At 43.0% G+C, this 15,571-nt stretch overlaps 1 long non-coding RNA gene across 1 annotated transcript in view; it reads left to right on the top strand.

Annotated features, from left to right (window-relative positions):
- The window catches only part of LOC141583612 (uncharacterized), a 442,534-nt gene that overhangs the window by 29,711 nt on the left and 397,252 nt on the right, over positions 1-15,571 (top strand). Inside the window, exons 2-3 of the long non-coding RNA XR_012516287.1 lie at positions 481-572; positions 11,055-11,132. This is a non-coding gene — a long non-coding RNA (uncharacterized LOC141583612). The remainder of the gene's footprint in view (positions 1-480; positions 573-11,054; positions 11,133-15,571) is intronic.

The following is a 15,571-nucleotide window of genomic DNA, read 5'->3' as shown; positions in this document are numbered from 1 at the left end:
TGTCAACTTGATTGGATTGAAGCATGCAAAGTATTAATTCTGGGTGTGTCTGTGAGGGTGTTGCCAAAGGAGATTAACATTTGAGTCAGTGGGCTGGAAAAGGCAGACCCACCCTTAATCTGAGTGGGTACCATCTAATCAGCTGCCAGCACAGCTAGAATACAAAGCAGACAGGAAAATGTGAAAAGACTAGACTGGCCTAGCCTCCCAGTCTGTATCTCTCTGCTGGACTTGAACCCTTCCTGCCCTCGAATATCAGACTCCAAGTTCTTCAGTTTTGGGACTTGAACTGGCTTTCCTTGCTCCTCAGCTTACAGATGGTCTATTGTGGAATCTTGTGGTCACAAGAGTTAATACTTAATAAACTCTTATATTACTCCCTAAATTCCCTCTGGAGAGCCCTGATCAGTATAGTTAGGAAGATTTAGCATCTCCAAAAAAGGGAATTTATTATAACAGTGTTGTGTGGACATTTTTCAGGAAGATGGTAAAGGGAGACTTGCAGATGAATCTGTGTAACAGACAAAGAAGGCAACCAGAAGATTGGAGCAGGTCAGAGAGTTCAGAAAGAGGTAAGTCCAAAAGAGAGAACTGGTGATGTTTGAGTATATTGAAAGGAAATTAGGTAACAGGAAAGAGTCTGAAGATGATGTAGTGAGAGTTCATAAAAATCAAAGCAAACCAGAAAACAAAGCAAAACAAGAAAACGAGGTAAGTATGAACTCTGGAGAAAACAAAAAGCATGAGAAACAACGTTATGACATATTGCATGGCTAAGCCAAATATAGCATTCCTATAATCATAATGTAAACATTGAATAGTGATAACACCAAAATTACAATAAAAATGTTGGTGGAGTAGAGGCACGGAATATATGCCCATGTATGGTGTGCATGTTGGGAAATAGAGCTAAATACATGTTTTCAGTAGGAAAAACCAATAGGTAATGTCTAAAAATAACACAAAAGAGTAATTTTTTACTTGCTATTAGAAATATGACAGTGTTGGCCGGGCGCGGTGGCTCACGCCTGTAATCTCAGCACTTTGGGAGGCCGAGGCGGGTGGATCACGAGGTCAAGAGATCGAGACCACCCTGGTCAACACGGTGAAACCCCATCTCTACTAAAAATACAAAAAATTAGCTGGGCATGGTGGCACGTGCCTGTAATCCCAGCTACTTAGGAGGCTGGGGCAGGAGAATTGCCTGAACCCAGGAGGTGGAGGTTGCGGTGAGCCGAGATCTCGCCATTGCACTCCAGCCTGGGTAACAAGAGCGAAACTCTGTCTCAAAAAAAAAAAAAAAAAAAAAAAAAAAGAAAAAGAAAGAAATATGACAGTGTTGTATGAATATTTTTTCTAATTTGGTCCTGAGATCTCTCTGATGAGAGTGATTATAAACTCTAGCCCTGCCCTGACGGGGCTGTAGGGATTTGGTCATGGATGTATACAAAGTTCCTTTTAAGGGATACTGCTTTAACCTGGCAGTGACCTAATGCACAAGTGTCTGCCCCATGACCAGGGTCCCTCTCATGGAAAACTTCTTTACACTGGCAGATGTCAGTGTAAACATTCCTGGTGGCTTTTTGGCCTATGCCCAGTTCATTTCTACCATGATAGCTGTTCTCTAGAAGAGCCCTAACTGGGAAGGAACCTCAGGTGTTCAGTTACATGAGACCCAGAAGAGGCAGCAAAACAAAACACATAAAATAACAGGCAGTTTATTACTTAGAGGTCCCGGAGAGAAGAAGGATGCATCCATAGTGGGGCCAATGGATAGTAGGAGAACTGAGGAGGCGTCCAGGACACTCATGCTCAACTAGCAGGTGGGGAGCAAAAGAGAAAGAGCAAGAGATCTGTGGACCAAAGCCTGTAGTGGGGTTCAAGGTGTTACCCCGATTGATTTCTCTTGAAGAGTTCTAATTGGTATATTTACAGCAAACCAGCACAAATTTCCTGGAGTCACATTATGACTGAAAACTGGTCACTGTGGCATGTCTTTGCAGTCACGTCAGATGTGAGGGTCAGCGGAGCAAGTCAAGTAGATTATATCTGGCTGTGCCATAGGGAGGTGGTCACCAGGAGGTGGTGGTATGAGGGAGATATTTGGATCAACCACACTGAAGAACTGGGAAGAGGTAGAGAACTGGAAACTGTGTCAAGGGTGACTAAGCCCTGCCTCTGGTGTGAGAATGTCTAACTTACATTCAAAAGGATGCTGAAGTTGGGCACAATGCCTCACACCTATAATCCCAGCACTTTGGGAGGCCAAGGTGGGCATATCACTTGAGGCCGGTTCAAGACCAGCCTGACCAACATAGTGAAATGCTATCTCTACTAAAAAGACAAAGAATAAGCTTGGCATGGTGGTGCACACCTGTAATCCCAGCTACTCGGGAGGCTGAGGCTGGAGAATTGCTTGAATCCAGAAGACTGGAGTTACAGTGAGTCAAGATGATGCCACTGTACTTCAGTCTGGGAGACAGAGCAAGACTCCGTCTCCAAAAAAGAAAAGAAAGGCTGGACGTGGTGGCTCACCCTGTAATCCCAGCACTGTGGGAGGCTGAGGTTGGTAGGTCACTTGAGGTGGGAGTTTGAGAGCAGCCTGGCCAACATGGTGAAACCTCGTATCTACTAAAAATACAAAAATTGGCTGGGTACTGAGGCAGGAGAATCATTTGAACCTGGGAGGCAGAGGTTGCAGTGAGCTGAGATTGTGCCATTGCACTCTAGCTTAGATGACAGAGCAAGACTCTGTCTCAAAACTTAAATAAATGCATTACAAAATAGAAAACAAAATGGATGCTGAGGCAACATAAAATTGTAGGAATTCACTTCAAGAAGGAAATACCAAAATAAATAGGTAAAAGTCCTCACTGGAGTGGAGGGAAGGAAGGTTGCCGGTCAACAACTGTTTTCCATTATAAATAGCCCTTGTAGAACTATGTGGCTTTTAAAACTGGTTGCATATGTAATTTCCATTAAGGTAAAAACAAACACAACCACCAAAATACAATAGAAATGACGTGTCATTAACTGGGATGGCAAGCTTTCTTAATTTCTGAAAAGTTGTTTGGGGAAAGAGGAAAACTACTTTGGGAAGACAGATTCTCACCTTCAGTTTTCCGAGATCATAGAGGTAAACTAGTTGTTTCTGCAAATATCTGAAATAATAAAAATTCGTATGGCCTTACATAGCTTTTTGTCCCCCAGAAGTCATGTGGAGAATATATGTTTAGTCTCCTCAGGCCCCTTTCTTGCCTTCTGCTGGTAACAGCACATCTTACCGTAGGGAAACAGCTTTATTTTGATTTCAGCCAACACCGGTGGGTGCTTCCTAGTTCTCTTCCCTGGGCGACAGAGATGGACGCATGACTGACTCAGAGCAGATCATCATTTGCTCTCCTCTGGTCACATGACTGGCCCAGGAATGGACACATGAGTCACAGGAGACCAGTTAGGATCCCTCCTTTTTCTAATTGAAACTGCTGGAAAAGAGCAGGTTTTTTTTTTTTGTTTTTGTTGCTGCTGTTTTTAATTCTTGTTCACGTGGCTAGGCAGAGATAAAAGCCTTGACCACCTGTAGCCGTATTCCAATATGTGAGGTCAATTGCTCAAAGAAATTGAGGCAAATATTTAGACAGATACAAAGAAGAGAAAGGGGGGATTGCAGGGAGAATGACCTTAGCTCACTCTGAGTGTAGCTTTATCCCTGTCCGTTTCATAGTTTGAATTCAAAAATGAGCAAATCCGTCCACACTTTTCTGATAAAACAGGAGGTGGAGTTTTGTCACTTGGAATCAAAGGGTTTAAACTAATCCTAGTAGTCAGCATGTTTTGTATTATTAGGCAAGAAAACATTTTCCATATTCAAGGAGATGGCATGCAGCCATGTCCTTTTCTTTCATTTTTTATTGATGCATGATAATTGTATCTATGAGGTACATGTGATATTTGATACATAAATACAAAGTCTCATGGTCAAATCTTAAGATTTTTTTTTTTTTAAACAATAGGGGTTCCAAGATCGAAAGGAAATGTCTTTCAGATAAGATTGAAAAGGAGCCTGATGGTTTGACGCTGGACACAGAGCTGCTCTGTGTCAACCCCAGCAATAAAAATACTTAGTTTTTCTTGCTTGTGCTCACCTAAATTTGATTGAATTCCAAATGCCAACTTACGCATGTTATAGTCAAGAAAAAATTACACTTAGAGTTAAAAACCATGTTTAGGGTTTAGTGATCTTCTGGCCACTGTGTTAGACTGGTACTTGGAGAAATTCAGAATAAGTATATGGTATGGTTTATGCTCCCAGGTAGCTTCCGGTCAGTTAGGAAGAGATGAGATGAACTTGCAAACATTTCATCGTACAGCATAAGACCTGTAGGCAGTCACCCAAAGAAGTGAGCTGTTCTTTGGGGTACCTTCTGGCCAGTTTAGTCTAGAACTCGTTTGCAAGTCTCCTCTACATAGACCAAGCATTCCCCCCAACTCGTCTTTTTCTTTCTTCTTTGCCTGGGCTTAAATCTGGGCATGAGGCCAAGGACCTTATCTATGAATGGGATTAGAGCAGCTAGCCAGCGGTTTCACTTTAGCTTGTAAATGAACACCCTTGGTACAGACATGGGGCCAAGGAACTCTAGTGCTTTGTTAGGAAGAAAGTGAAAAGCTCAGCTCTTCCGTGGGCCAGAAGTGCTGAGCCTGCAGGATCCTCCGTGAATGTAAGAAACTGCTTTGCGATGGCTTGACTCCTCCAGGATGGCCCTGCTCCCATCAGATGCTTTTCCTGTTCCTACAGGCAGGCATCGCCCAGAGGAGGAGGGGATGGCAAGGTGCCAGCCGTAAATAATGAATAGCACCCTCATTTACATTCTTTTTTAGTGGCGCCTGTTTGCACACAGCATTGCAGGAACCTAGAGCCTGAGGAAATAGGACTTGGAGGCGGCTCAGGCTCCCTCCCTCCGGTGTGCCTAGCCCAGGAAAAGGCAGAGCTCTTCCCGTCACACCATATGGCTCTTGTGGATGTGCTTATTAGTAACAGTGAAGGTGGGTCTGTTAGCCTGGGCCAGCATCTCGGAGGCAGATGCTGAGATCATGTGTAAAATATGGCTTCCAGCCAAAGCACTAATCATGATCGCCTCTGAAGTGGTTCCAGTCGTCTGAATGAGGCGGCTCCGGCTCTTATGTTGTTTGTACAAGCTGGTAGTTAGAGGTGTTGTGTACAAGATATTTGTAGTCATAATTTCTTCAAACAGGTTAAGGCAAACATTATGAGAATCAGCATATTAATGTGCTGTGTTTCAAATTAGAATTATAAACACACTTTCCTCATTGGAGGACTAATCTGCTAAGCAGAAGCCAGATGTTTAATGATGAAACCGTTATTCAGGAGGACCTATCAAAGTAAAACAAATTGTTGTTGTTTAAGTGGAGAGAAAAACCTGCTTTATGCAAGGGAACTTGGAAAAACTGCTTAGAGAGGATCGTTTCTTATACTGAATTTGCATGTACCCTTTGCTGCTACTCTAGAGCAGGGGTTTCTTACTAGAAACATCATTCAGGCAAATGCGAATCTGGTCTTCCTAGGACAAAACTACAGACCAGGACAGCTCATTTCCCTGGGCATAACTGCTAGCTGATGCACTGGTGTAGTCAAATGGGAACAAGTTGGTTTAGGAGGCTTTTTGATGTTAATTTTTTTTTTTTTTTTTTTTTTTTTGAGAGAGGGTCTCACTGTATCACTCAGGCTGGAGTGCAGTGGCACTGTCTTGGCTCACTGCAAATTCTGCTTCCTGGGTTCAAGTGATCCTCCCATCTCAGCCTCCCCAGTAGCTGGGATTATAGGCATACCCCACCACACCTGACTAATTTTTTTTTTTTTTTTTTTTTTTTTTTTTGTAGAGATGAGGATTTGTTATGTGGCCCATGCTGGTCCCCTTGGGCCCAAGGAATTCTCCACCTTGGCCTCCCAACATGCTGAGACTACAAGGTGTGAGCCACTGTGCCTGGCTTGATGTTAACTTTTGATGTTAATTTCCCTTACTCTCTTTGTATTGTTTCTGAGGGAAGAATTAGGAAGCAGTGTTCAGGGATGATTGACATTGGCCCTTCCTATGCCTTCTGAGCCGCTTTATGTAGAACTGGCTCCCACATTCCAGCTGCTCAACTGTTAATCATTCCCTTAGCCCCTTACTGTGTTTAAGGAAGTGCAACCCCATGCCTGGACTCTCTGTCTGTGATTGTATCTTTCTTCTCTTTTCTCCTCCATATTCCACTCCACTTCCTCATCTTCTCCTGCCTTCTCATTCCCATTTCCTTCTCCTTTCCTTCTGCCTCCTTTCCTATAGAAAATAAATCTTTGGGAATATATCCAACTGCTGCCTTCAACCAAGGATCACACAAAAAGTAGGAAGAAGCACAAAGATGAGCGTTTTGGTGGTTTTGGAAAGCTTGATGTGATCACAGATTTTGCTGTAAATATTCAAAATATTCTCACTGCTATTTTTAAGAGTTTCAGTCTTCTTCTTTAGAAAGAAAGAAAAAGAAAAAGAGTTTGAGTTTATTCATTTTCACAAAGCTTTTCTTGCTGCTGGTAGGATTTTTTTGGACTCACTCCTTTTGGAGTACATGAGGCTGTTTACTAGCAAATGATTGGAGACCTTTTTGACTTACACAGTTTTAGTAATTACGATGAGAGAAATAGCAGCTTGAAGAAGTTAAAACCCGTGGGGGTCTGGAGGCTTCCCTTCTGCTGGGTTCGAGAATTTGTGAGCTATCAAGTTCTGAGAGAATCCAGAGAAGTCAGCTGAAGTTTTTCCACAAAACTGGGAGAATGCACATGGCATCAAGGGCTCATCGCTTGTGTATTATAAGGGACCAAGGAAGAAATCAGCTGGGCTTGGTGGCTCACATCTGTAATCCTAGCCCTTTGGGAGGCTATGATGGGAGGACCCCTTGAGTCTAGGAGTTTGAGACCAAGCCCGACAACCTAGCAAGACCTCATCTCTACTAAAAATAAAAAATCAGCTGGGCGTGGTAGTGCTCACCTGTAGCTTAGCTACTTAGGAGGCTAAGGTGGGACGATTACGTGAGCCACGGAGGTTGAGGCTGAGTGAGCCGCGATCACACCACTGCACTCAGCCTGGAAAACAGAGTAAGATCCCGTTTGAAAAAAAAAATAAATTATTCCATAAAGGTGAGAATTGGGTCTGTCATTGAAAGTGTCTTTCACATGTAATCCTTTTGCATAATTGCACACTGCTATTGTCTCTCTTTGACCTCCAGTACCCCTCCTGGTGTTTTAAGCTAAATATCCTCATTAACTTGAATCATTCCTCACATGACAGGACTTGCGTCTCTTCACTATTGTGGTCACTTGCTTCAAACAAGTTATAGCTCGTTCTTCTAGCCACAGGTCCTAGAATTAAAAGTAGGATCCAAGCAACAGTGACTATGGAGTGAGTTCTGACGTGTGTAGGCACAGTAGCTGTTAATGAGGTCTAAGTCACGTTATCTGCATTGCCCTGGTGAGGAATACGGGGTTTTTTGTAGACTAAATCTGTCTATTTTTAAAATTTTTTAATTTTTAAAAATTTTTTTTGAGACGGGGTTTCGCTCCTGTTACCCAGGCTGGAGTGCAACGGCGCGATCTCGGCTCACTGCAACCTCCGCCTCCTGGGTTCAAGCAATTCTCCTGCCTCAGCCTCCTGAGTAGCTGGGGTTACAGGCATGTGCCACCACGCCCAGCTAATTTTTTGTATTTTTAGTAGAGACGGGGTTTCACCATGTTGACTAGGATGGTCTCGATCTCCTGACCTGGTGATCCACCCGCCTCGGCCTCCTAAAGTGCTGGGATTACAGGCTTGAGCCACCGCGCCCGGCCTAAATCTGTCTATTTTTAATTAATTTTTTTTTTTTTTTGAGACAGAGTCTCCCTCTGTCACCCAGGCTAGAGTGCAGTGGCATGATGTTGGCTCACAGTAGCCTCCGCCTCCCAGGTTAAAGCACTTCTCCTGCCTCAGCCTCCCAAATAGCTAGGACTACAGGCACATGCCACTATGCCTGGCTAATTTTTGTATTTTCAGTAGAGATGGGGTTATACCATGTTATCCAGGCCAGTCTCAAGCTCCCAACTTCAGGTGATCCACCCCCATTAGCCTCCCAAGGTGTTAGGATTACAGGCATCAGCCACTGTGCCCAGTCCTCTGTTTTTTTTTTTTTTTTAAATAGGATAACCTTAATACTTCTATAATTTTTTCTACCAAGGTGCTGTGGTTCGGTTGTGTTGCCATTCAAATCTCAACTGAATTGTACCTCCCAGAATTCCCACGTGTTGTGGGAGGGACCTGGCAGGGGGTAATTGAATAATCAGGATCTAGTGCTATTCTTGTGATAGTGAATAAGTCTCCTGAGATCTGATGGTTTTATCAAGGGTTTCTGCTTTTGCTTCACTCTCATTTTTCCTTGCTGCTGCTGTGTAAGAAGTGCCTTTCACCTCCTGTCATGATTCCGAGGCCTCCCAAGCTGTGTGGAACTTTAAGTCTAATTAAACCTCTTTTTTTTTTCCTTCCCAGTCTTGGGTATGTCTTTATTAGCAGTGTGAAAATGGACGAATAAAGTAAATTGATACCAGTAGTAGGGTGTCGCTGAAGAGATACCCGAAAATATGGAAGCAACTTTGGAACTGGTAACAGGCTGAGATTGGAACAGTTAGGAGGGCTCAGAAGAAGACAGGAACATGTGGGAAAATTTGGGACCTCCTAGAGATTAGTTGAATGTCTTTGACAAAAATGCTGATGGTGTATGAACAATAAGGTCCAGGCTAAGGTAGTCTCAGATGGAGATAAGGAGCTTGCTGGGAACTGGAGCAAAGATGACTCTTGTTACATTTTAGCAAGGAGACTGGTGGCATTTTGCCCCTGCCCTAGAGATTTGTGAAACTTTGAACTTGAGAGAGATGATTTAGGGTATCTGCGGGAAGAAATTTCTAAGCAGAAAGCATTCAAGAGGTGAGCTGGCCTTTGTAGGGACATGGATGAACCTGGAAACCACCATTCTCAGTAAACAGACACAAGAGCAGAAAATCAAACACCGCATGTTCTCGCTCATAGGCAGGTGTTGAACAATGAGAACACATGGACACAGGGAGGGGAGCACTACACACTGGGGTCAGTTGGGGGGGAAATGGGGGAGGGATAGTGGGGGGGTGGGGAGTTGGGGAGAGAGAGCATGGGGAGAAACGCCAGATATAGGTGAAGGGGAGGAAGGCAGCAAATCACACTGCCCTGTGTGTACCTATGCAACAATCTTGCATGTTCTTCACATGTACCCCAAAACCTGAAATGCAATTAAAAATAATAATAAAAATAAAAAGGGGGTGACTTGGGTACTGTTAAAAGCATTCCATTTTAAAAGGGAAACCAAGCTGGGCGCGGTGGCTCAAGCCTGTAATCCCACCACTTTGGGAGGCTGAGGCGGGTGGATCACGAGGTCAAGAGATTGAGACCATCCTTGGTCAACATAGTGAAACCCCGTCTCTACTAAAAATACAAAAAATTAGCTGGGCATGGTGGCGCGTGCCTGTAATCCCAGCTACTCAGGAGACTGAGGCAGGAGAATTGCCTGAACCCAGGAGGCGGAGGTTGCGGTGAGCCGAGATCGCGCCATTGCACTCCAGCCTGGGTAACGAGCGAAACTCCGTCTCAAAAAAAAAAAAAAAAAAAGGGAAACCAAGCATAGAACTTCAGAAAATTGGAACCTGATGAGGCAATAGAAAAGAAAAAACCCATTTTTAGAGGAGAAATTCAAGCCAGCTGCAGAAATTTGCATATGTATCAAGGGGCCTAATGTTAATCCCTAAGACCATGGGGAAAATGTCTCCAGGCTGTTAGAGACCTTCACAGAAGCCTCTCCCATCACAGGCCTAGAGGCCTAGGAGGAAAAAGTAGTTTGGTGGGCAGGGCCCAGGGTCCCTGTGCTGTGTGAAGCTTAGGGACTTGGTGCCCTGTGTCCCAGCTGCTTCAGCCTTGGCTGAAAGGGGCTAATGTACAGCTCGGGTTATGGCTTCAGAGGGTGGAAGCCCCAAGTCTTGTCAGTTTCCACATGATGTTGAGCCTGTGGGTACACAGAAATCAAGAACGGAGGTTTGGGAACCTCTGCCTAGATTTCAGAAGATGTATGGAAATGACTGGATGCCCAGGCAGAAGTTAGCTGCAACGGTGGGGCCCTCACGGAGAATCTCTAATAGGGAAGCGTGGAAGGGAAATGTGGCTTTGGAGCCCCCACACAAAGTCCCTACTGGGGCACTCTGCCTAGTGGAGCTGTGAGACGAGGGCCACTATCCTCCAGACCCCAGAATGGTGAATTCACCAATAGCTTGCACTGTGCGCCTGGAAAATCTGCAGACACTCAACACCAGCCCATGAAAGCAGCTGGGAGGGAGGCTGTTCCCTGCAATGCCACAGGGGCAGAGCTGCCCAAGACCATGGGAACCCACCTCTTGGATCAGCATGACCTGGATGTGAGACCTGGAGTCAAAGGATGTCAGTTGGGAGCTTTAAAATTTGACTGCCCTGCGGCATTTAGAACTTGCATGGGCCTGGCAATCCCTTTGTTTTGGCCAATTTCTCCCATTTTGAGTGGCTATATTTACCTGTACCTCCATTGTAACTAGGAAGTAAGTAGCATGTTTTTGATTTTACAGGCTCATATGTAAAAGGAACTTGTCTCATCTCATGCAAGACTTTGGACTGTGAACTCTTGGGTTAATGCTGAAATGAGTTAATACCTTGGGGGACTGTTGGGAAGGCATGATTGGTTTTGAAATGTGAGGACATGAGATTTGGAGGGGATGGGGGTGACTCAAATGGTTTAGCTGTGTCCCCATTCAAATCTCAACCAAATTGTATCTCCCACAATTCCCATGTGTTGTGGGAGGGAGCTGGGGGAGGCAATTGAATCATGGCGCTGCTCTTTCCAGTGGTATTCTTGTGATGGCGAGTAAGTTTCATGAGATCTGATGGGTTTATCAGGGGTTTCTGCTTCTGCTTCTCTCTTAGTTTCTCTTGCCACCACCATGTAAGAAGTGCCTTTTGCATCCTGGAATGATTCTGAGGCATTGTCAGCCGTGTGGAACTGTAAGTCCAGTTAAAACTCTTTTTTTTTTTAATTTAAAAAAAGAGAAAAAAGAATAAAAGATTGAAGGAAAGGAAGAAAGAGGAAGAGGGAGAGAGAATGGAAGTGTTGCTTTATTGCCCAGCCTAGAATGCAGTCTAAAAATGGGTATTGAAAACCTCTTTTATACCAATAATTGTGCTTAATAATGGAGACAGGAAGAAAATAACAAACAAGCAGCCAACCAATATTTCATTTAAACCTGTGAACAGGTGTAATGTGGTACTGATAAGAGTGTATATTTTGTGTATTTGAAATGGAGAGTTCTATAAATGTTTATTAAGTTTACTTGTTCCAGATCTGAGTTCAAGTCCTGGATATCCTTGTTAATTTTCTGTCTCGTTGATCTGTCTAATATTGATGTTAAAGTCTCCCACTATCATTGTGTGGGAGTCTAGGTCTCACTATAAGTCTTATGTATCTGGGTGCTCCTGTGTTGGGTGGATCGTTAGCTCTTCTTGTTGCATTGATCCTTTTACCATTATGTAATGTCCTTCTTTGCCTCTTTTGATCCTTGTTGCTTTAAAGTCTATTTTAACAGAGGCAAGAATTGCAACTCCTGTGTTTTATTAATTAATTAATTTATTTATGCTCTTCATTTAGTTGGTAAATCTTTCTCCATCTCTTTGTTTTGAGTCTTTGTGTATCCTCGCCTGTGAGATGAGTCTGGATGCTGCATACCAATGGGTTTTGGCTGTGTCTTTTGATTGGGGGATTTAGTCAGTTTAAATTTAGGCTTAATAATAATATATGTGAGTTTTAAAACCCTTTCTTCCCAGTCTTGGGTTTGTCTTTATCAGATGCATGAAATGGACTACTACACAAAGTAAACACAGTTATGTTTATCATAGCTAATTTAAATCTTATTTAATACCTGCAGCTGATCATTGTAGCTCTCAAAGACAGCTTTTGGTTTCATCCGTATTGCACTTTGTTGTTGGGCCCATGGAAGTGGCCTGATTTGTTTAATGGTTTGAGCTTTTTCCGGGAGAGAAATCCTAGATTTCTGTAAGCTCAAGAGACTAACGGAGGGTTTATTAGAAAGGAGAAGAAAGAGCCTGGTGAGCACTCTTGTTCAAATGGCAGAGGTACCCCCAATTTAATAACAGAGTGAAATGGGAATAGGGAAACAGGTAAACACAATGACTGAGCAACTATGACCATAAATTTGGAGACATCATGAAAACTTGAAAACAATCTAGCTATTCAAAACATAGAACACAGTCACAAGCACTGAATTTAAACTGTCAAGCATTAAAGCACTTACGTAAAGCTTACTACTCTCCCAGAGGGGCTGTTATAAGATCAAATGAGATCATATATGAGAAGGACCTTAACATGAAGCTAGAAACTTACAAGGGAGTCAGTAAAAATATGTTTCGTAGGAATGCCGCCTTCCTGGCTTACCAGTATATCTTGACTTGGGGCTTCATCTTTTTCTTTTTATTCTTGTAGGTAATTGCATCCTGTCCTTTAGCACTCTTAACATATTTCTCACACCTATTTTATCATTTTGTGAGCAAACTCATGTTTCTGCTCTCCTTACTCATCATGATTTCACAGCCTTTGATAGTTCTTCTGTCGTTTATTCTCCGTCTTCCCAGACTGAAGGTCCTAAGATTTAGGCCAGCAAACTCCCTATCTCCCAAAACTCCTCACTCCAGTGCCTTTCTCTAGACTTCTCCTAGCTTTCTGCTTTTCTTTTCCTTTTTCTTTTCTTTTCTTTTTTTTTTTTTTTTTTTTTTGAGACAGAGTCTCACTCTGCTGCCTAGGCTGGAGTGCAGTGGAATGATCTCAGCTTACCACAACCTCTGCCTCCTGGGTTCAAGTGATTTTCTGCCTCAGCCTCCTGCATAGCTGGAATGCCAGGTGTGCGCCACCATGCCCGGCTAATTTTTGTATTTTTAGTAGAGACAGGGTTTCACCATGTTGGTCAGGCTGGTCTTGAACTCCTGGCCTCATGATCCACCTATCTTAGCTTCCCAAAGTGTTGGGATTCCAGGAATTAGCCACCACACCCTGCTGCTCTCTGCTTTTCTTGAAGGAGGACTTCTTCTAAGACTTGGCAGGTGTCACCCTAGGCTCCCTGTCCTCTTAGGTGTCTGAGACTTGGTTTTTCTCCTCTGTAAAATGGGACATGAAGTCAGTAATGCCACAAGAAGAAATGATGCGCTTTGGCGTGTTGATGAATATGAGATGCCTAAAGTAGTGCCTTGCATGGAGTTGCTCAAAGATGTCATGGTTAAAACAATCTGAAGTTTCTTTTTGTAGTTTGACTTAGAAGCAATTCCTGTGAATTATGCAAGCCTCTGAAATGTTCACACTGTAGATTTCTGATGAGGAACACGAGAACGGTTTTTGTAACTGTTAATGGGTTAACCCCTTAACAGTCATGGTGACATGTCATGTGTGTGGAGACTTGTGCAAGAGGAAGCCCTGAGGAAGCAGTCGTTCTGTCCTACTCCCCTGCAAACCAGCACTTTGGTAGCTGACAGCTTCCAGGACCAGAACGGGTGGGTTCCACAAACCTTACAGGAACACATCTCTGAAAATGTTCATCTCTATGTCACCAATGAGTCTGTCTACCAGTAACAAAGGTGATGATGATAATGACCTCTGTGATTGAGTCACCTCCTATGTGCCAGGTCCTGTACTACATCCTGAGGACAAAAGGATGCACAAGTCACTCATAGATTAGAGACAGTCGACATAGAACTCCTACCTCAGTGCCTGGCACAAAGTAAGAGTTCAGTACATCTTTGAAGGGAAAAAAAAGTGATGCCCAGAGTTTCGGTGACCCCCAAGGTGGTCTTCTGGATTATCGAAATAAATCGTATCTTTGTATGGGACTCCAAATATACCCAACTCCGTGCCCGATCCCGCTCCTTGATGAGTGGCATAGCTCTGAGATTCTGTTGCCTTAGGGATCTATCCAGTTCAAACAGTCTTACACAAACCTGACTTTGGGTTCATCCCTTATTGGTTCCTTCAAGCTTCTTGGTTTGGTACCTACGCTGTTCCATGGAGCTGGTGTCTAGACAAAAGCTAGAAACGTGTATAGAAAAGAAATGGCTAGGGTGGTAGAGTGCTTGGTTTTCCTGGACAGTCTTTCCAAACGTAAGCGCAAGGCAGCCCATAGGAGGACAATTTCCATTTTTCCCAGTTACTGAATTTCAACAAATTAATTGTTAAGCAAATTAGCTGTTTTAAAACTGCTTTGAAAATATGTATGTTAGTCAACAAACTAGTCTTGGAGCTATCTCTTCTTCGCTGGTATACGGCAGTACTGTACTACCATTATAGTCTGTCTGTCTGTCTGTCTGTCTCTCTCTCTCTCTGTGTGTGTGTGTAAGTGAAGTACTGTGTATTTATTTGATGAATACTCTTAATTAGCTTAATTCATGCTTGTGCAGTCCTTTTTGGCTTTAATTTCAAAGTTTTGAATGGCATCGTTGGCAAATATGTTAGGTACATTAACTCTTTTTGCCTCTTAGGGATCTATTTGTCAAATTATCTATTTCACTACACTTGAAAACCTTTGTGTCCTGTGGAAGTTAATGCCCTCCTTGAAAATGAGCAACTTTATTCCTGAGCCTTCCACATTAGAAGGATCATCCCCAATTTTTTTGAATTACTTAAGGATGTGAAAAATATCTTTATTTTCTATTTGATGACACTTCTAGGTAATGTGAGGAATTAAAGAAAAATACTTTAGCTTGGAAAGGATTTTACTCCAAAATAAAGCCAAGTCAGATTCTCAGCTGTTGCTTGTTAAGTGCCAGTTTGACATTCAAAATGATCTGAACTTCCTGATTTGGAGAAACCAAAATCAACCAGCAGCAATAACTTCCATCCACTCAAAACCCATTTGGTCATGACTGATAAGAAGCTCATTTTGTTGGGGAGGATTGGATGTGAGCAATTGGGGCTGAAAACATAAGACCTAATGATGGAGTATTCTCTGTGCACTTTCAAGGTCCAAATTTATGTTCACTTTAAGATAAACACACTTACTTTTGCCTCTTAGGAAATTTAAGAGAGATGTTGAGAAATGATGGAAGTAAGACTTAAAAATATTCTTTTGATCTGAGCAGCAGCATTGTGTACTGGCTAGTGCACTGTACTGAGAATTCAGTAAGTGTGCTGATGTTTTATGATTTTCTTCTCTTGAGTGATTCACATTTATTTTTTTAGTTTCTTAGTGTTACTGGCTTATTAATCGACAGTGTACATTTTATTGATAATGGTAAATACGGTGACACTTTTTTTTTCTTTTTCGAAGAGAGGGTCTTGCTGTGTCACCCAGGCTGGAGGGCAGTGGCAGGATCATGACACACTGCAGCCTTCCAGACTGGACCGATCCTCCCACCTTTGCCTCCCAAGTAGCTGGGCTATAGGTGCA

Source organism: Saimiri boliviensis, chromosome 2 (genome assembly GCF_048565385.1).
Source record: "Saimiri boliviensis isolate mSaiBol1 chromosome 2, mSaiBol1.pri, whole genome shotgun sequence".
NCBI classification, from domain to species: Eukaryota; Metazoa; Chordata; class Mammalia; order Primates; family Cebidae; genus Saimiri; species Saimiri boliviensis.
The sequence above is the reverse complement of the archived record's forward strand: the minus strand, read 5'-3'. Positions and strand labels throughout refer to the sequence as shown.